This window comes from Protopterus annectens, chromosome 5.part0, assembly GCF_019279795.1.
Source record: "Protopterus annectens isolate FY-2018-M chromosome 5.part0, PAN1.0, whole genome shotgun sequence".
Taxonomy (NCBI): domain Eukaryota; kingdom Metazoa; phylum Chordata; order Ceratodontiformes; family Protopteridae; genus Protopterus; species Protopterus annectens.
The window spans coordinates 1,606,676,245-1,606,688,310 of record NC_056735.1 but is presented as its reverse complement, the minus strand read 5'-3'; positions in this window follow the sequence as shown (position 1 = coordinate 1,606,688,310).

The following is a 12,066-nucleotide window of genomic DNA, read 5'->3' as shown; positions in this document are numbered from 1 at the left end:
TATGTCTCAATGTCACTGCATTTACTTCACAGCTGCAGGTGTCTGGGCTATGAACCAGCAAGCCCATGAAGATAGGCTGCAAAGCCTGTGTCATCAGGCAGGTTAGTAATTATTCTGCGTGTACTGTTATATAAAATAAATGAGAGAGCCTTCAAAAAGTGTTTTAACCCAATAAATAAAGGTGTAATAATCCTTTAATAAATGTATAATTCCTGGAGTGCATCTATGTCATTTGCTTTGATATGTTGTTGTACTGTTGCATTCTACAAATAGTAATGTTGTATTAAGCAGTGTTAACCCACACTTGGGTAGACCCATATAATGTGGATGAAGGGAGTGCCAGTAGCTTTTTTGCATATTTACAGCCCTCAACTGTTGGTTCATGCCCAGAATGTACAGGTTAATCTGGCTCATGAGTAGCTTGGTATTGTGTTCCCCAGAAATGTCAGTATGCTGCCAGAAATGTAGGGAGCTGTTAACATATAATTGATACTTTCACCTGAACATATCTAGATGATTATATGAAAGTAGAGCTGTCAGTGTACCATCTCAGCAGTAGTGTGTAAGAGCAACTCTCAAAATATGTTGCAGCAACATCTGCATCTTGGACAGTTTGTATGCAAGATACAGCTTATGTATATAATGATCTAGCAAAATCCAATTGCACAATATAAGGACATTAGGTAGTGTAATAATACATGTAAGAGACATATAACTACAGTTAACAGGAATGTAGTGAAAACTAGAAGGATATATAAGTTGTTAATTGAGCTATCTTTTTCCACCCTACTGTATGTGCATAAAAAATGCAATTCCACACCTCAATCGGTATGTCTAATCTCAAAATAGTTGTTGGGACATATGTCCTATTGGTTTATAAATATTTACATTTATTTCTATGCATGTGCCCTGTTAAAATGCCACAATATTGGTGGCCTGTTGCCATCAATTCAACCTGCATGCTGTTGTAATGTCCACTATTGTTCTATATATGCATGTGTTATGCTTGCTGCTCAACTGTTGAAATTCTGGTGTGTTGGGTTAATGGGAATACTTCTGTATGCTGTTATAACTAATTGGGAATGCTGTTGACTGTTACTAACCCATATCTTTATTAAACTCTCCAAAACATAGTTCGTATGGGAAGGCTGATCCCAGAGACCCACCTGTCCCACCTCAGCTGGCCATGGCACCTGGCACCAGCAGATCTGGTGCCCAGCCTGGGACCTCCTCCTCCATTAGCCCTGTGCCACCTTTGGGTGGAAGCACTGCAGGGGATGGGGCTCAGGGCCCCCCCGTGCAAGCATGGATGGAGGTGGGGCACCCAGCACCCTTCGAACAGTCTGGGCTGTGGTGCGTAGAGAGATTGAACATTCTGTTGCAGAACCTCTATGCCAGCTTGATTCCGAAGTGGTGCAACTCCCAAGTCAGCCTGCCCCTCCTACACAGCCCCCAGCACAGCCACCCTCTGGGCCATGAAGGTGCAGTGGTGACTGCCCATGGGTGGGGACCTCAATCCCACTGTTTCCATCTAGGGGCAAATGGGCTTGCGATTTCCAAACATCCCTCTCCATCAAAGGTGTTCACCCACCACATGTGTCATATACCACCCCTGTATGCATTTTGTTTGTCTTGTCTGTTTACCTTCCCAACCTATCTCCCCAAATATACCAACTTCCCCTACCCCACATTCCACTCTCACTTGAAAAAAAAAAAGGGCAATCTGCTCCCAAAAAAAAAAAAATACGCCCCATACATAGCTGCCCATTTTGCACACATGTCCACTGGACACAGGAAATGTTATTTGATTGGCATTACAACATACTTTGTTGTCCTCACCCCTCTCTCAGAGGTTGAAGGATTCATATCTACCTCTAAATTTATTGCATATGCACAGCTGTTGCTGTTGAAGAAATGGGCAGCTCTGGACCTTCCCTATACCCATTCTGCACATCCCAAGCTATTTTCCATACTGTCTTTCCCTCTTTGTGCCCCCTTTTCACTGCTTTCCTATTTCCCCATCTTTCTTTTCTTTCAAAAAAATTAGCGAGGGGGTGAGCAGGAGTAAGCACTATTAAGCAGTAGTTAGCGGGTTTGCATGGGTTTGCGCTTGTCTACGCTTAGCTAAGCAATGTGCAGCAATGTGCAAACCAGTGCAAACCCACTTGCAACTGCTTAAAAGTGCCTTAGTCACTCTGTATGTGAGGGCCCTTGTTCTGCTCAGGAGCAAAATAAAACACCTCTGTAAGTCTCGAACCCTGCACACATTACACAACATGAAGTACCACTAAGCCACAGTAGATATACATCAAGATGGTGCTTAAATAAATATATCATGCATCAGAATGAATGAATGTAAAGGAAAAATAGGAATACCATACCACATAACTCGTTCTGTGGATGTAGAACAACAGCTGTTGTGGGATTACATTACATGTCTGTAATAAGAGAAGCAGCCATTCTAGCAGGAAACAATGTTACACCATCACTTTACAACCCCACACAGTATCACAGCAGGACAAACACTGGCATATCTGTTTAGGGCAGAGGCCATACCTCCCAACTGTCCCTAATTTTCAGGGATGTCCCTGATTTTGAAACAAATTTTAGCTCTGTCCCTCTGAATCCCTCCAAAAACTACTGACTTTGGCCAGAAAGGTGGCGAATTACACTTAATGAATAATGACAATAATTAAGAGTTAGACACTTCTTTTACTTCAGAAAAGGTGTATTAAATCATATGCTCTGATTCTCTCAATGTCTCAACTTAATGGCACTAAGATTTTAAAGGTGTCCCTGATCATCCCTGACTTTTTCTTTACTTTTCCCTGAGTCTGTTCAACTATGTACCTGAGTGATTGAGAGGTCTGTCAGAGGCAGAAATACAGAGGCATATCAGCCTTTCTTTTGTTACACATTGTGCAAATAGCTTTGGAAGGAGTTTCAGAAGCATACCCTAATGCAGGAATACAACACTGAAATACAAATGGATGCAGCCATGTAGTGGTAGCAACCAACTGTAAGAATGCCACTGCTCTATTGCTGAAAAGACCTGTGTGGTGCACAGACAAAAAATAACAGGCTATTCTCTGGCTATCATGTGGATACGTCCACAGTTGGGAGTTACGCAGACAGACTACATGCCCTGATAAACTAACATGTACACAGCAACCCTTTAAGTCCAGCAAGATAAAATCCACACAATACTACTTACGCTCTCTGTACTTCTGCAGCCCTATCCAAATGTAGAATATACCTGTGTGTGCAGGGTCTACCAAGAATGTAGGTAAGCATACTCACTGTACTGAAATGTGTCCAGTTTTTCTGAGCAGCTTGTGCTAATGTCAGCACTAAAAAAGCACAAACTGTTTAGAACTGAGCAAATGAATATTCACAGTATAGCAGTTCACAAACAATTTTTGTGCCAAAGGAATACGTCTCAATAACTAGCTTTGTATGGCAGTTAATTGTAACAGTTGAAAAGAAAGTACATCTTTCCATGTGTCTTGTGGTAGCATTTTGAGGGGTGAGTACATTTCTACATTGACAAGTGGGTACTGGAAGCAGCAACATTAGGTCTGAGTTCAAAATGAAAATATCGGGCTACACCCCTGGCTTCTGATATAAGAACTATACCAACCTTCTGTCTTGAACAATGATGTCCACAGCAAACAAGGATGATCTCCATCTTGGAAAGTTGAAAGGGCCACGCCTACATGAGTTAGCAATTTATAGTACTGGGTTGCTGTGACAGTGATTACTGCAATTACTACACAGCAGGCTGCATGCAATTAGCAAATGGTGACCACTAATTGGTGCAGAGGCCATAACATACTCATGTGCAAATTCCTACAAAACAAACACAAATGGAAAACTTCGAAAACCAAGAAAAAGTATGGCAAACGTAGTTGAAGACAATTCTTTATTAACTTGAAGCACTTTTCATCCGATTTAATACATGAACTTCATCAGATAAAATAAAAAGTGAGCTGTTACTTTTTAAATAAGCAAGTAGATGCATCAGCTGATGTAGCAGAATTTAAAGCGACATGCCTTATTTAGAAAAACTTACATGTTAAAAGGCTTTCTATTTTAAAATACTTCTATTCTAATAAGTTAATATAAATAGACAAAAATATTTCTAACATAAGATTACATAAAAATCAACAATAAAAACGTTTTCTAACAATGAACTAATAAAAACATACTATTATGAAATCAAATAAGCCAGTCGAATTCAAGCAGAATTAGCAATATTGTATTGTTTTCACCAGTGTTTATTCCAATTGTGTTTTGTTTGCCCATGTGCCACTTGGCTGATGTGTGTAGTTGTGTCAGCGTGCATTATAAAGTGGACAATAAGTGTGTGGTGTGTGCAACACAGGTTTGCAGGTGTCCATTTGTGAACATGGTGGAGGTGCACTGTCTGCATGTACATGCATATTGGACACATGGGCAGGGTGACATGCCCTGTCTTGACCAGTGTTAACACTCCATAGTTTCTATTGGTGGCCAGTATGCATTGTGCTACACACATTTTGGAACTTGAGTACGCATGTGTGTGTATGACACGGGTTGACACTGTGCTGTGGGTGATGCTGTTGTTGCTATCTGTCATTGGTTTGCATTACTAAGGTTAACACTGTCCCAGTTGCATAATCCTTTAGTAATGCACACGGTTCACCTACAGGGTTGCATGGACTGTGCTATCACAAACACAGGAAATTCTCACTTATACAGTAAAAGTGCATTAGTCTCATGGACCCCTGCCATAAACTAAATATATAATAGAAGGTGTGAATTTGTACCAAAAAGAGTTACATACCAAGAAGGGATAACCTCTCTGGTCAGTATCATTGGGAAAATACAATCCCTCAATAGACATACAAGGCAAGCTTCAAAATACAAAATGGCAAGGATCCCAAAGACAACACTAAAGCTTTCTTTAGTGTTGTTTATAATCTACAGGGGAAATCTCAGATCGGGTCACAGTTAATGTAAATGGTGACAAAGTACACTTATCTGACCGACATCACAAATTTCTTGTCAGACAGTATGAATGCAGATTTCACCACCCTGTCGTTACACAAGGGCCACATTTCCAGACCTGAAGAATGTAACACCTGATGATTCACAGACACTTTAGTTAAAACATCTCTTTACCAAAGTCCAAACCACAGTGGCAATGGTGCTAGACAGTGTCCCTGGCTGTGTCATACACAAGCTGACATATGAAGTCACCACTCACCTAAACACTCTGTCCAGATGCAGCCTCTATACAGTTTACATACTTGTGGAATGGTGCACGGTAATGGCGTTCACAGTCCACAAGGGTTGAGCTACAATGTCTTCTTCTTTTTCTTCTCTTTTCAGATGCTCCCATTAGGGGTCACCACAGTAGATCATCTGTTTCCATTTCTTCCTGCCCTCTGCATCTTGCACTGTCACACCATCCACCTGCATGTCCTCTCTCACCACAGCCAATAACCTCATCTTAGACATTCCTCTTTTCCTGTTACCTGGCGGCTTCATCCTTAGCATCTATTTCACAATATACTCTACATCCCACCTCAGCACATGTACAAACCAACTTAATCCTGCCTATCTGGCTTGGTCTACTAACCTTCAAACCTGGCCTGACCCTTTAATATACTTATTCCTAAACCTGTCCACCCTCATCACACCCAGTGCAAATGTTAACATAAATTGATTAAGGGTAGAACTACAACATATCCTGGAAACTCTCACCCTATAAGCCAGACAAATGTTATCTGGAAGGCTATGGAGCACAGCATTATGGAACTCATTAACAGAGACATTATGAATCTGCAAACACTGTACCATACCCACTTAGGTTCTCTAAAGGCCAGATCATGGCTCCTACACCTAGTAGACTTCAAGCCAGTTAACAAGGCTATAGTTGAGGGAGGGGAGGTCCACACAGCCAAGTTATAGCTCACCAGCAATTCATTTCCATCCCACATTCTGGTGTTATACATAACCTCAACAGACTGACCATAAACGATTGTTAGATGATGGATTGACAACTGACGCACAGATGTAGGACACACAGTAACATTTGCAGCCTCCATGTACTATTCTATGCCAGTAACAAGTGGGACCACTCCTGTTTGGCATATAGCTTTCTTAGGTACAAGCAAACACAGTAGGGATATGTCTGCCCACGTTTGATGAAAATGCATACTGTGGGCTATACTTTATTTTCCAGATGACGCACACATCCTCCAAAAGGGTATCATAGAGACAGATACCTGGTGTCAAACTCATGCTGTAAAGCTATAAGCCAAAGAAAGCATAGTTATCCACTTTTAGAAAACAAAGCATCCCCAGAGTACCACATAGGTAGTAGCCCCCAAAATGTGGAACAGGTATTAATGTATACATAGAGCCATGTGTTTAGTCATCTCTCCTTTGATAATCAAATTACCAAAGGGCTTTGTAAATCTCTCTGTGGAGCACATAAGCAATAAAGGGTTTGCATGTAGATCCACAGAGGTAGTTGCAAACCTATAATGATTAGTCATCTTTGCCAGACTTTGCTTACTTTGGAACAGGTTTCAAATATATCTCAAGCATAAACCCCCACTCACACTCTTCAATAGAAACCGTGATGAGTGGATGTGAAACAGAAGACATAGCCCAGGGATCACTGCGGTGGCTAGGCTTGTCACAAGCATACAGAAGTGACCTAAGGTCTGGAAAGCACCAGCACACTTTGGCAAAGATAACAGATACATTCATGGAGAAAGCAGAGTACCCACCTATGAAATAATCCATATGTATATGGATTTGCCCCACAGCTACCTTACATGTGCAATGCACTCACAGTTGATATTGTGATAGAAAAATCAAAATCCACTCCACCAATGGAGTCACACACTTGGCACACACACACATAGCCAGCAAGTATGAGATTCAAACGCCTTCCGAAATACATTATGATACTACAGTAGTATGCATTCACACAGCACGCTATACACATTACTGGGATTTGACCTTTCCGCAGGTATATTTGTAAGAAGTTGACATCATCAGACTTGTCAAAGAGGAGTATACCACTTTTAAGGGTGTGAGTAATCCCCAAAAAGTTGCTCCTCCTCAGGGTTGCACACACACAGCTGGCAAGTGGATGATTCAAAACCCTACCTAACTACATTATAATACTACAGTAGTACACATTTACATGACATGCTATACACATTACTGGGATTTTACCTATCCATAGGTATATTTGTAGGATGGTGACACCATCAGACTTGACAAAATGAGTATACCACTTTTAAGAGTGTGAGTAGACTCCAAAAACACTACTCCTCCCCAGGGAGACACACACACTTATAGTTGGCAAGTGCAAGATTCAAACCCTACTTAACAAGTTTATGACACTACAGCAGTATGCATTTACACGACATGCTACACACATGATTAGGATTTTATTTTTCCACAGGTATATTTGTAGGATGGTGACATCATCAAACTTGACAAAGATGAGTATACCACTTTTAAGGGGTGTGAGTAGTCTCCAAAAATGTTGTTCCTCCCCAGGAAGACACACACACACTCACAGTTGGCAAGTGCAGGATTCTAACCCTACCTAACTACATTATCATACTACAGCAGTACGCATTTATACAATACACTGTACACATTACTGGAATTTTACTTTTCCACAGGTATATTTGTAGGATGGTGACATCAACAGACTTGACAAAGATGAGTATACCACTTTTAAGGGGTGTGAGTAGTCTCCAAAAAGGTTGCTCTTCCCCAGAGGGGCACACACACACAATTGGCAAGTGCAAGATTTGAACCCTTACCTAACTACATTATGATACTATAGCAGTACGCATTTACACCACACATTATTGAGATTTCTCCTTTCCACAGGTATATTTGTAGGATGGGGACATCATCAGCCTTGACAAAGATGAGTATACCACTTTTAAGGGGTGTGACTTGTTTCCAAAGTGGTTGCTCCTCCCCAGGGAAACACACACACTCACACAGTTGACAAGTGCAGGATTCAAATCCCTATCTAACTACATTATAATACTACAGCAGTATGCCTTTACACAACACACTGTATACATTACTGGGATCTCTCCTTTCCACAGGTATATTTGTAGGATGGTGACATCATCAGACTTGACAAAGATGAGTATACCACTTTTAAGGGGTTTGAGTAGTCTCCCAAAAGGTTGCTCCTTCCCAAGGAGAGACACACACTCACACAGTTGACAAGTGCAGGATTCCACACCCCTACCTAACTACATTATGATACTACAGCAGTACATATTTATACAATGTGCTATACACATAACTGCAATTTTGCCTTTCCACAGGTATATTTGTAGGATGGTGACATCATCAGACTTGACAAAGATGAGTATACCACTTTTAAGGGGTGTGAATAGTCTCCAAAAAGGTTGCCCTTCCGCAGGGAGACACACACACTTAGCAAGTGCAGGATTCAAACCCCTACCTTATTACATTATGATATTACAGCAGTACACATTTACACCACACATTATACACATTACTGGGATTTCTCCTTTCCACAGGTATATTTGTAGGATGGTGACATCATCAGACTTGACAAAGATGAGTATACCACTTTTAAGGGCTGTGAGTAGTCTCCAAAAACGTTGATCTCTCTCCCCAGGGAGAGACAGGCACACACACACACACACACACACACACACACACACACACACACACACTTGGCAAGTGCGGGGTTCTTAATCCAAACTAAGTACGTCTTTACACTTCAGCAAGCAATATGGAGTTAAATGGTGCAATACAGACATTACTTGCTGACAGTTTGCCCAAAGGTTTTTTTCACATTTGCTAACCTCAGCAGGCTTATCATACTAGGTGTATTGTGAGTGGATTGTATACATAGGCCATGACCATATCATATATGTGTTGATGCCCCACATGCTGGCACACACAGGGTCAAACTGGTGGCTAAGCTCTGTCAACCCAATACTGGACAATACAGTCAGAAGGAGTAGGGTCATACAACCACAGCACCAACTGTCTCACATAGACTTACAATATAAGACATGAGCAAAACACACACATAAATACACATTACCATACTCAGAGAATACAAATATTAATCTGAAAAAGAGAGATTGTCCTCCTAAGCAGACAAGCAAGCAACATGCACCTCCGAGCACATGCCAAAAAACACATAATACACCAAAGCAGTGTGCCTCACAACAGGCCCTAAGGCAAAACAACATACCCAACACACTAGTAATAGGTGACATCATAGCCAGGCACACAGATGTTCCACTCACTCGGCTGGACAAGGGGAAGATTACTGTCAGTTGTCTGTCAGATGCTATGATCCACCACATAACACAAGCACTTACATCACTCCAGAACAGGTACATATATGACGTGTTCTTTGTACATGTCACTGTGAATGATCTGAGACATACCTCCCAGGACAACATGACAAAAGATATATATTAGCTCTATGATCATGTAGCCCAGCTCTACTCGGTTGCTTACTGCCTGCTCAAAGGTGATCTATGCCTGAAGTATAAGGCCACGTCAAGCCTGGAATTAATGGGCATGCTTCACCTCAAGAAAACCAAATCTCTTAGAGCCACACTCTCCAGTGAATTAAACCTCAGCACAGCAATAAACAGGAAATGCTGGAGGGATAGATTCCTGTCCCAGAGACTTCCCTCGCTCTGGAATAGAATCCCAGTTTATGATAGGCAGAGCCCCTTGCTGACTCTCTTCAAGAGGAATCTTGACAAGTGGATGGGAAATCGTAAATTTACCCCTGGGATCACTTCAGTGGCCCTGCTAGACAGAGGCCCAGGAAACTCATTTAAAAGGGAGGCAAAAGCCAACACATTCTGGCTAGGCTTATAAATGCCCTTGGGCAGATAGCCTAGTACCTACCTATGAATCTATGAACCTACACGCTCTAGGGACTTAAACCTTGTCACCACAATAAACAGAACATGCCAGAGGGATATATTCCTGTCTCTGGAATAAACTACCTATCTATATCAAACAAAGCTCCTCATTAGTACTCTTCAAGAAAAATCTTGATGATACCCAAGGTTTCCTTCTTTATCTGTTTCAGGTCGTCATAGTGGTGATGACACTACTCACCAGTGTGGGGGATACCAGTAGCACTGGTAAGATCCCTAGCCAAATGATCCCAGGCCTCAACTTTACATTCTGAGCCCTGGTAATTGCCCTGCAACAGGCAGGGTTCATAATTCCTGACCAGGAGTCCAACAATCACTCTGGACTCCTGCATACTCCACCTCTGCACCTGAAAGCGAGCTCCCTCACCAAAACCACCAGGCATATCAGCAGCCAAGTGAGAACTGCAATAAATGGCGCAAACTTCCTATCTATTGGCCTGACTATACCAGCTGCACTCCTGCCCTTACACATCATACTGTAAATTTAAAAAAAGTGCCTCATTGCTTAGCATTGCGCAAACTCACACAACCATGTTTAATCGGTGCTTAACATCACAAAGCTTTACTAAATGTAACATTTTTTTTATTTTGAATTAAGCTTGAAGTCATTCATCATGTCAGTCATCTGACATGTTTTCACAGCAATAAACGTAAAATGTATGACTACTCAGGATTCAAACCCAGCACCTCCTACATTATAGGTTGTGACTTAACCTCTCTAGCCACTTGGATAGTTCAGACATCTGCTCTGTCTTAACATATACTATGCATATACTATGCATATACTAAGGTGTCTGTTGGCATTGCTAAGCCCCATGTCGTGCTGCACAAACAAGCAGAAATTGCAAAAAAAAAAAAAATTGATTACAATCGGATTCTATTTTTAAATATATGGCAGGTGTCTGCTGTATATACATAAGCGCAGCTTGGCATCGCTAAGCAGCATGCCACAGCATGCAAATAAGCACTAATAAATAAATAAATAAAATTGAGTACATCTGGTTTCTATTTTTAAATATATGGCAGGTGTTTGGTGTTTATCTTTACACAAATCTCAGCATCGCTAAACACTGTGCCATGCCACGCAAACAGGCACACTAAAAAAAAAATAAACAATGAAAAAGAAATAAAAAACACTAAATTTCAATCATAGCAGAGGACACTAGAAAAATTATTGTCATTTGCTTACCATTTGTCTAGTAGTTTTTTGGACAGACAACAAGTGTGGAACAGCCTGTACACTGCTGCTTGCATGGATTCAATATCTATGCTATTGTGATCTCCCTTGGCAGCATGCCATAATTAATATGTATAGCATGCTGCAGGGGAGGAACAGTGGCCGTGTAGATGGATAAATTCTGTGTAGGCTTTACATGGAGCCTATGTGGATCATTGAATCCTGGGGTAAGACAATATTGTGGGATATTCCTGAAAAGTGTAGTTTCTATATTGAAGCAGAACCCCAGCAGAACAGCATTGTACTAAATCATAAGACCTACTGTTTGGTATTTGTCACTTTTACTTGATGATTTTTAGAAATTAAGAGACATTTAAAAACATGCCCTTAACAGTACTACTTGGCTCTCTGTAATGGTCAAAGCAAGCAAAAAGCACAACACAAATACATATGAATCAAAATTCCTATACAAGGCTATTGGGTAATAGGTACTAGCTGTGGACATGATGCCATTTCCAATCCTTACAATCCTTGACATGAAAACTCTGATGAAAGTGGCAGTGTGAGAATAATGGTTTTTCAGCACAGCTTATTTTTTTACTCTTTCTTTCACACATCTGCTTGAAAATGTTTACACTATTTTGTTTGATGCTCAGAAGTAGTCTGTGGTAGAAAAATGCATGACAATACCAATGGATATTACTACCTAAAATACGCATGCAAGTGAGCACAGACTTACACAAATAGAGACACACATGCACACATGTGCGTATACACACACACACACACACACACACACACACACACACACACACACACACACACACACACACACACACACACACACACACACACCCCAGTGGCTGTTACTACCTAAAATACACACTCATGTCAGCGCAGACTTACACA